This window comes from Anomaloglossus baeobatrachus, chromosome 4 (genome assembly GCF_048569485.1).
Source record: "Anomaloglossus baeobatrachus isolate aAnoBae1 chromosome 4, aAnoBae1.hap1, whole genome shotgun sequence".
Taxonomy (NCBI): Eukaryota; Metazoa; Chordata; class Amphibia; order Anura; family Aromobatidae; genus Anomaloglossus; species Anomaloglossus baeobatrachus.
In genome coordinates, this window is record NC_134356.1 from 86,692,289 (window position 1) to 86,705,221 (window position 12,933).

A 12,933-nucleotide genomic window follows, 5' to 3' on the forward strand; every position below is an offset into this window, starting at 1 on the left:
CAAAGCTACAAACATTGAAGACTTTGACCCTTTTTACACTGTATTTCAAGAGTTGCAGATGATTTTCTCTAAAACTGGGATTCAGATATAACCATGAAGAGGCCATAGACAGCAATGACATGAATAGGGTATAAATAAACTGTGCATTTTAGGGGGATTCATTGGAAAACCCCTAATCCACTGCAGAAACAGTGTGAACAGGACCTTAGCAATCACATTTGCATGTTGGCTCAGAGGTTAACGCTTGGGTCCTGGGTACAAATGTCATCAAGGACAACATCTGCAAGGAGTTTGTATGTTCTCCTTGTGTGTTTGGGTTTCCTCTGGATTTTCTGGTTTCCTGCTACAGTCCAAAAACATACTAATAGGGGGTTTATATTGAGAGCTCCCATGAGAACAGTAATGACGATGTCTGTACAACGCTGTGAAATATGATGGTGCTTTATAAGTATAGATTAATAAATAAGATGGTGCCAACAGTACGGTATATAAATCCAGTAAAACTAACCGGAACATGAAAAAAACACAAAACACAAATAACATTGAAAGTTATTTTCATGAACAAACTCAAAGTTACATTCTACAACAAAGTCATAAGCTTTGAAAAAGAAGCCAAAGCAAATATAGCCCAGAGTCAGCTGTATACCTCACTACAGGATTTATAGACACTTACCGGTAAGCCAAGTCCTAACTCTTTCTGTAAGAGATCTCCGGTGGATTCTGGAAGATAAAATTGCACAACAATTGGACATTGCATCAATATGTACAATTCCCCCAAAAATCAAAATTCTTGAAAAATCTACATTACGCCACATCGTGTATATTTGTCATTACTGGTACATATTATGATTATCAGCAGTAGAACTTAAAGACTAACCATCGTAATTTTTATTTCATAAATGGATAGCACATATGGAAATAAGCAGATTAATAATAAATCTTATCAGACAAATCTTCTTTCCCCTCCTGGACTGATCTTTCACTCTCAATTAATGGGTAAAATCTAATATGCAAATTGCCTATTCAGATAGGAAGAGGACTTGAACTCTGGTGCCACCTTTTGGAATTAATAATCCATTAATGAGCCTTGCCATATTGTGGCACCCCTGAGGCTTCAGTCGCCACAGGGTACTGCAACTTGGCTGAGGTGCGGTATTCATCCCGGGTACGGAGGAGGTCATTGCCGGTAAACACCACAATCCATACAACACACAGTCAGTCGCCCTCCCACAGGGACTTGATTAGGGTAGGGTGCTGGGGGTGGCCATCACGAGGTATGGGACCTCCTGTCCACTAGTCCAGCTAGCCGGGGGCAGGGCACCTTCAGGGGAGTTTGGTGACACACACACTAAGGAGGAGAGAAGAAGGAGAGAAGTCAACGGACACGGACTGGAAGAGGACTCAGAAAAGCCAGGGACTCGTGGTCTGGAGCTGGAGCGCTCGACCCAGGTTCCCAGATAGAAAGAGGGATCCCAGGGCTCATGGAGAGTGCAACATGCACCCGTGACCCATTCTACTAGCCAGGCGCTGGGGTGGAGGGACACCAAAAGGAAGGACACACAGGGAGAAGCACCGGCCTTGGCCTCCGAACTATCCAGGATCGGCTGGAGCCCATGACAGCGGAGCTCTGCACTCAAGAGGCGGTGATACTTCAGTGAGTAAAGAACTTTGACTGCACCCCCTGTATTATCCAATCCTTCCCGCACCCGATCCTCGCCTTAGCTGCACGGCAGCAGGAAACTACGACTCCCAACATCCCTGGGGACTGAGCACTACCTGTGGAGAGCTGCACCAACCGAGCTGCGCTACCATCTGCCCCAGACGACACTGTGTCGCCCTGGGCAAGCCAGGGGTCACAGGTCACAACACCACCACACCCTACATCCCAGGTAGGCACACCTAAGCTGAACCAAAAATCCTTGTTGCCTTCCTCCAGAGGCTGATGATTCACACCAGGGGGTGGGCCAGGCGGTTGGCTACGCCCACCAAGGAGATCACAGCTCTGGAGGCAGGAAGTACCAGGCAGTTGAGCTCAGGGCGAGCTTGTGTAAACAAGTTTAGCCCAGGCAGGGCAAGAGTGAAGTCTAGCTGAGGGCTAGAGTAAACAACAGAGAAGTGAAAGTGAAGGAAAGAAAAGTGAAAAAGGAGGAAAGCAAGAAGTGGTGACAGAGCAGAGAGTGTGCAAAGCCTGAGAGCCCAGCTTTGTGTAGGGCCAGAACAGCAAGGTCAGCGACGGCGGTGACTGTCTGGAGGGGGACCGTTTGGATTGGAAGTTCCTGGAAGGACCCCGTTGGCTGTGTGCCCGGTGGTCTGGAGCAGTGTTCCGAAGGACAGTCAGCACCAGGGCAGGGGCCTCTCGGACCCCGGCAAGGCTAGGAGTCGCCAAATTTGCCGAATCCGTCAGTGAAGGGGACGTAGATTCCCCCAACAACCAAGTCCCGATTGAAGGCAACAGCCCAACCCGTACAACAGAGGCACCGCCACCGCCAGGGCACCAGTCTCTGAGGGCCAGCGCCTGCGGGCAAAGTGTAGTGCTCCTCCGGCCCAGCTTGAAGCCGGGGAGCGGGTTACCGGTGGGGACCCATCGCAACCATCCGTACATACAGGTGCAAGGAAGAGGGACATCACCGTCACCTACCGGGAAAGCAAAGCAGCCGTCTGTGGGACCGTCCTACCAGCCGTTTGGTTTACCGTACAAACTGTGTCCACGTCTCAGGCTGAGTGAGTACCACAGTGCCGCAAGGCACAGCGCTGTCCCCGCGTCCCTGCGCCCACCAAGCCCTGCACCTCCCAAGCCATCACCGGGCCCCGGGATCACCAACCCCTACCCACGGAGGGGCAACACAACACCTGGCTGCTCCCCATCACCATCCCCGGGATCCCCGCATTAAGCAGCGGTGGTGCTACACATCACCACAACCGTGGGTGGCGTCACGGACATTACCCCAACATCCCAAACCCCCCTTTCACTCACGGGCGAGGAGTGCCGCTCGAGAAAAACCCCCGGGATCCGGCCTACGGCTCGAGCCACCACTGAGCAGCCGGACCCGAGCAGAAGGGGTGAGCGCGGTGTGCTGACACCCTCCTCCCCGCCCGCGACAACACCTCCCGCAGCGGCGGCTCCTATATTAGCTGCAAACCACAAGTGGCGTCACAAATACAAACTTTTCTTCCCTGTAAATATTCTGTCGCGGGCGGAGGAGGGGACGCCGCGCTCTCCCACTGCTCGGGTCCGGCTGCCGCGGCTGCTGCGGCCTGCCGCTGCTCGGTGGCTCGAGCGATGGGCCGGATCCCGGGGACTCGAGCGGCGCTCCTCGCCCGTGAGTGAAAGGGGATTGGGATTTGGGGATAGTTTATTGTCCGTGACGCCACCCACGGTTGTGGTGATTGAATGTACACCACCGCTGCTCTGGCTGGGGATCCCGGGAGTGATGGTATGGAGCAGCCAGTTGTTGTGTTGCCCCTCCGTGGGTAGGGGTTGGTGATCCCGGGGCCCAGTGATGGGGTGTTGGATGGTGGACAGGCGGGTATGGGGCCTGTAGAGGTGCAGGGGCGCGGGGACAGCGCTGTGCCGCACGGCACGGTGGTACTCACTCAGCCCAATTAAGCTCACAGAGTCTTTGCTGAAACAAATGGCTGGATGGACGGGTCCCACAGGCGGCTGCGGTGTTTTTCCCCTGACCCCAGGTTGTTAGTGTAAGTCCTTTCCTTCGCCTCCGTGCACACTCTTCCTGCTCTCTGGTTTCCAGCTGGCTCCCCGATTCAGTACCGGGGGGCCACCGCCCAGCCCCGGCTACCTGCGGTTCCACCAACTGGCTCCCCGGCTCCCTGCAGACGGCCACTACCGTCTGCCTGACTTTCTGCACAGGGGCCCTAGGCTCCAACCTAGGCCCCAGTCTGCGTCTGCCTCTCTGCAGACTTCCTCTCTCCTTCACTCCTGAACTTTTCTCCCGGCTTGTTTCCTGCTTCAGGCCAGCTCATTCCAGGGTGGGCGTCTCCATCTCCTGACTCCGCCCACCTGGTGTGTCAGTCTGAGCCCGAGGCAGAAAGCAGGTCACTTTGGGGATGTCTGCTGTGAACTGCTGGGGGTGGGGGTGTGTGTGTGTTGTTACCTGTGTCCCCTGGCTTGTCCAGGGCGACACAATTCCCTTCATCCATCTTTATTGACACCGCCGGGGTCATGGAGCCCAGCCTGGCTGCTATGACATCCCACCCCCTACACCGGCCCGGTGACGAGTAACCCTCCTGATCCCTTGGGCCTGTCAATATGACTTATGATATATAAGCTAAACCAGAATCTCAATTTGCAGACATCGTATTTTGGGGTATTGCCTTTCCTCAGTGCAAACTATGAAATCTGGTTCGGCTAGGGGAGAGGCTAAAGGCCCTGTCACACTAAGCAACATCGCTAGCAACATCGCTGCTAACTAACAACTTTTGTGACGTAGCAGCGATGTTGCTAGTGATGTCGCTGTGTGTGACATCCAACAACAACCTGGCCCCTGCTGTGAGGTCGTTGGTTGTTGCTGAATGTCCTGGGCCATTTTTTAGTTGTTGCTGTCCCGCTGTGAAGCACAGATTGCTGTGTGTGACAGCGAGACAGCAACAACTAAATGTGCAGGCAGCAGGAGCCGGCTTCTGCGGAGGCTGGTAACCACAGTAAACATCGGGTAACCAAGAAGCCCTGTCCTTGGTTACCCGATATTTACCTTTGTTACCAGCCTCCGCCGCTCTCACTGTCAGTGCCGGCTCCTGCTCTGTGCACATGTAGCTGCAGGACACATCGGGTTAATTAACCCGATGTGTGCTGTAGCTAGGAGTGCAGGGAGCCAGCGCTAAGCATTGTGCACTGCTCCCTGCTCTGTGGACATTTAGCTGCAGCACACATCGGGTAATTAACCCGATGTGTGCTGTAACTAGGAGAGCAGGGAGCCAGCGCTAAGCATTGTGCGCTGCTCCCTGCTCTCTGCACATGTAGCTGCGTGTGCTGGTAACCAAGGTAAATATCGGGTTGGTTACCCGATATTTACCTTAGTTACCAAGCGCAGCATCTTCCACGCGGCGCTGGGGGCTGGTCACTGGTTGCTGGTGAGCTCACCAGCAACTCGTGTAGCGACGCTCCAGCGATCCCTGCCAGGTCAGGTTGCTGGTGGGATCGCTGGAGCGTCGCAGTGTGACATCTCACCAGCAACCTCCTAGCAACTTACCAGCGATCCCTATCGTTGTTGGGATCGCTGGTAAGTTGTTTAGTGTGACTGGACCTTAAGACTGGGATCTAAGCGAGAAGTTTTCTCCTTATGGAGTGTGACACACCTGGTCTGGCATGTTAGTGTTAGGAGACTTAAGGTACTGTCACACATAACGAGATCGCTAGCGAGATCACAGCTGAGTCACCGTTTTGGTGACGCAGTAGCGATCCCGTTAGCGATCTTGTTATGTGTGACACCTACCAGCGATCAGGCCCCTGCTGTGAGATCTCTAGTCATTGCAGAATGGTCCAGGCCATTTTCTTCAAAGGCGACGTCCTGCTGGGCAGGACACATCGCTGTGTTTGACACTGTGTGACAGGGTCACAGTGACTGATGAGATCGTTATACAGGTCGCTACTGCGACCTGTATTGTTCCTGCATCGCTGGTAAGATCTGACTGTGTGACATCTCACCTGCGACCTCCCAGCGACTTATCTGCAATCCCTATCAGGTCGCATCGTTTTCGGGATCGCTGGTAAGTCGTTGTGTGTGACTGGGCCTTTAAACGGCTTGCATGCTCCTCTGTGTAAAGGCAATTTGCATATTAAATTTCCCAGAGGAGCATGCAAGGTACTGCTTCCCGAGTATAACACTTTCTTTTTAGTCCACCCAATATTCTACAGATATGAGCCTTCCTATTTGGTGCTATTTTTTTGTCTTTATTAAGGGGGTGGGGCTCACAGGATCCTATAGGGGTCTGTCATTAGGCTGGTTTGCATTATTACCCTGTGAGTCACTCCCCTTTGGTAAGGACAATAAACACCTGCACTGACTCAATACTTAGAAGACAAAAAACCCTGACTATTCAAGGGAGCAGTAAGAATAAGATAAGAGCAAAAATACAATGAATGGAAGGCCTCTCATATAATGAGAGGATAAAAAAGTTAGATATTGTCACGCTCCCGATGCCTCAGCACCGCTCCTTACCCGCTGATCCGGTCGCACCATCCCGGCACCGCTCCGTACCCACTGATCCGGCCTCACCGTCATTGCACTGCTCCTTAACCACTGATCCAGTCCACGTGTCCACCGGTCATGGCTACCGCTCCCGCTCGTGCTCTCCTGTGTCCTGCTCCTGGTCTTATGAGTCTGACTCTGAGTCTTAGCCACATGGTTCTGTATAGGACCAGGCCGCGCCCACTCTCCTGGTCTTATAGGCCCAGCACACCTGCAGCAGGAAATGACATGAGGCTGTGCTGGGTATATAAGACTGGCCTTTCCATGTGGGCGGCGCCTGATCAACGTGTCTTGAAGCTTAGTCTTATGAGCTAGGTGCTCAGGTCCTCTTGTGCCGTGTCCCATTACCTGGACTACTGTTTGTCTTTGCTACCTGGCACCTGTACCAGTGACTTTGGTCTTCCCGTCCCCTGTGGGACGCGGCTCCCGTCCCGGCCACGCCAGTGCTCCGGCTGCCGTGTGCCCTGCCCCCTGGTGGGGTGCTCGGTCCAGAGGATCCACCTCCTGGGTCTACCAGTCCTCCCGGTCCTGACAGATTGATCAGGCCATGGATTCCGCCGGAGCACAAGCGTCTGAGCTGGCTGAACTACGCCAGGATCTGGTGCAACAGCGTGACACTTTACACCGCATATTGAAGTTCCTGACGTCTGTGGACCACCGGTTGTACACGTTACAGACCGCCGCCTCGTCTCCGTCGACGCAGCAGACAGCGTCTAAGTCCGAACTTGTTGTCCCCTCGGCTTCGCAACTCCGCCTCGCTGCTCCGCCTCGCTATGCGGGGGATCCCAAGACCTGCAGAGGCTTCTTGAACCAGTGTTCCCTGCATTTCAAGTTGCTTCCCCATTTGTTTGTTTCAGACCAAGCTAAGGTGGCCTTTCTAATGTCCCATCTGGAAGGCGAAGCATTGGCCTGGATGAATCCTTTGTGGGAGAATGAGGACCCAGTGACCACCGACCTCCTGGAATTCCTGCAGGCCTTCCGTGATACCTTTGATGAACCGGGACGCACCACCGTGGTTACCTCCTCGCTCCTCCGGCTACGCCAAGGAACCCTGATGGTGGGCCAGTACGCCATCCAGTTCCGCACGCTTGCCTCCGAGCTAGGCTGGAACAATGAGGCATTGACGGCAGCCTTTTGGGAGGGCCTATCGGGCCGCATTAAGGACGAATTAGCCGGTCGTGATGTTCCCCGTACTTTGGACGCTCTGATATCCCTAGCCACCCGGAATGACCTCCGTTTCCAAGAGCGAACCAAGGAAGTATCCCGGGAGAAGCGACCAATCCGTCACATCTCCGTTCCTCAGAGGTCTACCGTTCCCCCGCCATTGCCGTTCTGCGATTCTACTCCTGAACCAATGCAAATTGACCGACTGAGCCAAGCTGAGCAACGCCGTGCAGAGCGACTCGCCCAGGGCCTGTGTTTCTATTGTGGAAGCGGTTCACATCTGCTCCGCTCATGCCCTGAGAGACCAGGAAGACCCCGAGTCCAAGGGATGGTGGGAACCGCCACCCTTGGTACCGGAATCCCCTCAGTCCCGGTTACTCAGACTGTCCAGATAACGACTGAGAAGACCCGGTTCACGGCAGAGGCTCACATTGATTCGGGGGCAGCGGGTAATTTCATTCACCAATCTACAGTGTCCCGATACCAGATACCTGTGACCCCGCTTGCCAAACCCCTCTGGTTCGCCTCCGTGGATGGAAAACCGTTATATGAACCCGTCATATACAACCGAACCCGTGAGACTCTGTGTTGGTGCTCTGCACACGGAGACTATTACTTTCTATGTCATCCCGAGAATGGCTCCCGCGCTTCTGCTGGGTCTGCCCTGGCTACAACTCCATGACCCTGACATCAGTTGGCGCTCTGGCGCAATTACTCGGAGTCCGTTGTGCCAGGATACCTGTCTACAGCCTGTTCCTCGGTCCCTGTCACCTGGGCCTGTCATGTCACAACAGGAGGAAGAAGTGACGACGCAGTCCAGCGTCATACCACAACTCCTGTCTCTTGTACCTGTGGTGCCACCGGAACCAGAAGAGGAGACGACGCAGTCAAGCGTCGTACCACAACTCCTGTCACCTGAGTCCTTGGTGCCACCGGGCCCTGATGAAGAAACGACGCAGTCTAGCGTCGCTCCACCGTCCCTGGCTATTGAGACTTCGATGTCCCCGGCTACTGAGGATGAGACAATGTCCTGTACCCGGTCCAAAACGCCCGATCCGCGGTCGTCCACGACCCCGGTCCTACTTCTGTCTGTCCTCCGCTTCCCGTTGCCCCCGTTGCCACTACTGGTAGATCGTCGGCTAAGCGTCGTGCGGCCAAGAAGGCCACTGATCCAGTCCACGTGTCCACCGGTCATGGCTGCCGCTCCCGCTCGTGCTCTCCTGTGTCCTGCTCCTGGTCTTATGAGTCTGACTCTGAGTCTTAGCCACATGGTTCTGTATAGGACCAGGCCGCGCTCACTCTCCTGGTCTTATAGGCCCAGCACACCTGCAGCAGGAAATGACATGAGGCTGTGCTGGGTATATAAGACTGGCCTTTCCATGTGGGCGGCGCCTGATCAACGTGTCTTGAAGCTTAGTCTTATGAGCTAGGTGCTCAGGTCCTCTTGTGCCGTGTCCCATTACCTGGACTACTGTTTGTCTTTGCTACCTGGCACCTGTACCAGTGACTTTGGTCTTCCCGTCCCCTGTGGGACGCGGCTCCCGTCCCAGCCACGCCAGTGCTCCGGCTGCCGTGTGCCCTGCCCCCCGGTGGGGTGCTCGGTCCAGAGGATCCACCTGCTGGGTCTACACAGCCAGCATATATATATATATATATATATATATATATATATATATATATATACACACACACATATATACATACTATATATACTATATTTTATATATATATATATATATATATATATATATATATACATATATAGATGTATATATATATATATATACACGTGTATATAGACCTGTAACAGACAGTTTGGTATTGCTGTACTCATACTGACCTGGAGAACCAAATTGCCAGGTCATTTGTACTGCACAATGATCACAGTAAAAACAAAATAAAAAATATGGTGAAATTGAAAGGGTTTTTTTGACCATTTAACCATATTTGGAAGTTTTCACCTTTTTTTTATGACATAATATGCTAAAAAAAAAATTACTGTACAACTCATCCTGAAAAATAAACCCAAAAGCCTTCATACAGCAGTCACGTCAACGGAAAAACAAAAAAAAGTTTTGGTGGCTGGAAGGAGGGCAGGAAGAAAAGGAAAATACAAAAATGTAAATTGTCCATGGTGGGAAAGGCTTAACCCATTGTTTACCAATACTAAGAGCCCCTTACATTGACATCATATGCAATATACCCAGTCTTTGTTCTATATGTGGTTGGAGGATTCTGACCGCCCCTTACATTGACGTCTTCCGCAATATATAATATTGTCTTTAAAAATTTTTCACAGTATTATTAGGTTGTAATTTTGCACCATGTTTACTTCAAAGAACCAATCTTATAAATCCCTTTTGTCCTCTTGAGCTGAAGTCACCATGCTCCAGATTCTTGCAAGGGTATCTTTTTTAATCCATGTACCTTCTCCAAGTGCGTCATATGTGACCCCAAACACATGGCCTGATGACTTTAATTGCTTGTGAGAATATGCTGTGCACATTTCTTACGTCTGCACATGGCAAGCTTAATGCATTAAGAAGTTCTGACGGATCTGAAGTGACATGCAATAGATTTGCAACCACTACTATATACACTCTGTGTTCACCTATATACTATATAGTATATGTCTAAAGGTTTATAAGAAAATACATTCAGAAAAATCTAAAAACATGTTTTTTATAACACTTTCGACGTATACAATATGTACTGTATATCTATAAATAAACATATATATAGCTATATATATATTTATATATTTACATCATATATGTGCACACATACAAAAACATAAAAACATTAAGATAAGTTTATGAATTTGTATATACTGTGTGTATATCTATCTATCTATCTATCTATATATATATATATATATATATATATATATATATATATATATATATATATATATATACACATACACAAGATGTGATACATATAATGCACATCAATAGATAAGAGATTAAGAAAACTCATTTGATAAGGTATACATAAACAACTTAATGAACAAATTTTCTTACAAGATTTTAGACATACTATATATTATATGCGCGTGCATATATATATATATTATATATATGCATATATATGTATATATATATATATATATATATATATATATATATATACACACACACACACAGTATATATATATATATATATATATATATATATATATATATATATATATACAGTATATATGGCCAAAAGTGTTTGCACCCTTGAGAACTGTTTCGGAAAATTAAGTATTTCTCCCGCAAAATTATTATAATTACACATTTTGTTATGCACGTTTCTTTCCTTTATGTGTATTGGAGCCACACAAAAAAAAAATAAAATGAAAAAAAAAACGATAAAAGGCAAATTGGACATTATTTTGCAGAAAACTCCAAAATTGTCATGGCAATATTGCTGGCACCTTTTCAAAATTGTGGATAAACAATTTTATTTCAAACACATGATGCTCATTCAAACTCACCTGTAGCAAGTAACTGGTGTGGGCACCATGAAAATCACACCTGAAACCAGAGAAAATGGGGAGCAGTTGGCTCAATCTTTGCATTGTGTGTCTGTGTGTGCCACTAAGCATGAAGAACAGAAAGAAAAGAGAACTGTCTGAGGACTTGAGAACCAAAATTGTTGTAAAATATCAACAATCTCAAGGTTATAAGTCCATGTACTTTTGCCCACAGTGTGCAACATAATCAAGAAGTTTACAACTTATGGCACTGTAGCTAATATTCCTGGATGTGAACGACAGAGAAAAATTGATCAAAGGTTGCGAAGCAGGATAGTTCGAATGGTGGATAAACAGTCAGTAAAGTTGCAAAGAAATTCAAGCTGTCCTGCAGGCACAGGCTGCATCAGTGTCAGCGCAAACTATCAACATTTCAATTAAAGGAAACGCTGTGGCAGGAAAACCTTACTGCTGACACAGAAACATAAAAAAGCTAGACTGCAGTTTGCCAAAATGTACATGAGTAAGCTAAAATCCTTCTGGGAAAGTGTCTTGTGGACAGATGAGACCAAGATAGAGCTTTTTGGTAAAGCACATCATTCTACCAATAGCGGAATGATGCCTATAAAGAAAAGAACACAGTACCTACAGTCAAATATGGTGGAGGTGCAAAGATCTTTTGGGGTTGTTTTGCTGCTTCTGACACTGGGTGTCTTGACTGTGTGCAAGGCACCACGAAATCTGAAGATTATCAAAGGATTTTGGGTTGCAATGTAGTGCCAGAAAAGCTAGGTTTGCATCATAAGTCATGGGTCTTCCAGCAGGGCAATGACCCCAAACATACTTCAAGAAGCACCTTGAAATGGATGGAAACAAAGCGCTGGATAATTCTGCAGTGGCAGCAATGAGTCCGGATCCAAATCCCATTGAACACCTGCAGAGAGATCTTAAAATTACTGTTGGGAGAAGGCGCCTTCAAATATGAGACCTGGAGCAGTTTGCAAAAAAAGTGGGGTCCAAAATTCCAGTTGAGAGGTGTAAGAAAATTGTTGATGGTCATAGAAGCGATTGATTGCAGCAATTTATTCCAAAGAGTGTGCAACCAAATGTTAAGTTTAGGGTGCCTACAATTTTGTCCGGACCATTTTTGGAGTTTTGTGTGAAATTATTTGCCTTTTTCACTCTATTTTTTTTGTGTTGTTCCAATACACACAGGATATAAACATAGCAAAACATGTGTAATTGCAATAATTTTCTGGGAGAAATACTTAATTTTCTAGACCAATTTCAAGGGTGGAAACCCTTTCGGCCATGACTGCATATAAATATACTGTATACAACGTAGAAGCCTAGAATTTGCTTGCGCACAAACAAATACTGGAGGAATATACACAATTATATTGAATGCACTTATTTAAGAATGCAAAGATACAGAACAAGTTAGAGAGTAAAACCTTGTGAACCTGTGGCATTGTCAGGTTGTTTGTATTTCGTTGAGAATTTGACAGCCCTCAAAGAAAATCATACCATATAACTAAAACATAGATATCAGGGGCGGACATATCATTAGTGCATCCTGGGGCCCGACAGGCAAGGAGGCCAATTCTACCTCCAAAGCCGGTAGAATTGTGCATTTTGATGAGCTCTTGGGCTAAAAAGGCCCATATGTTGTCTTGCTCAGGGGCCCTTTTCTGCCTGTGTCCACCAGTGATAGATCTATAAAGGATAGTCACCACTGGATGGATAGTGAAGACTTACCTGAAATGTTTTCCACCGGGCTCTACGGTATACGTAGTAGGATATCTCTGCAGAGCGTGAGATCAGACTGCTGCTGACTTGATGACTACCCAGCTCCTACATCTATGCTGCTCCCTCCCTCCCTGCCTGCACGTTTCTCTGCGAAAAGTAGGTCACTGTGTCGGTGAGGTCATTGGGAAGGAGGGGACCTGGCAAAGCTCCAGCACACGAACTGCTGTCACCAAAGTGAACTCTCGGCAACTTCGTTCTGTTTTCAAAACAATATATTGTATTGATAGGGGTTATATAGAGGCAACCTATATTCATATACTCTTTACCGTTTGTTTAGTTATAAAGGAGCGCCAC

General features: G+C 48.6%; 1 protein-coding gene across 2 annotated transcripts in view; it reads right to left on the minus strand.

Annotated features, from left to right (window-relative positions):
• LOC142301242 (F-box/LRR-repeat protein 21-like) overlaps positions 1-12,708 on the minus strand; it is a 45,347-nt gene extending 32,639 nt beyond the window's left edge. For both annotated transcript variants that reach the window (XM_075342270.1, XM_075342269.1), the window contains exons 1-2: positions 12,589-12,708; positions 674-720 (exon numbers count right to left, since the gene is read on the minus strand). The gene's annotated coding sequence lies outside the window, so the exon portion shown is untranslated. The remainder of the gene's footprint in view (positions 1-673; positions 721-12,588) is intronic.
• Positions 12,709-12,933: the final 225 nt, after the last annotated feature.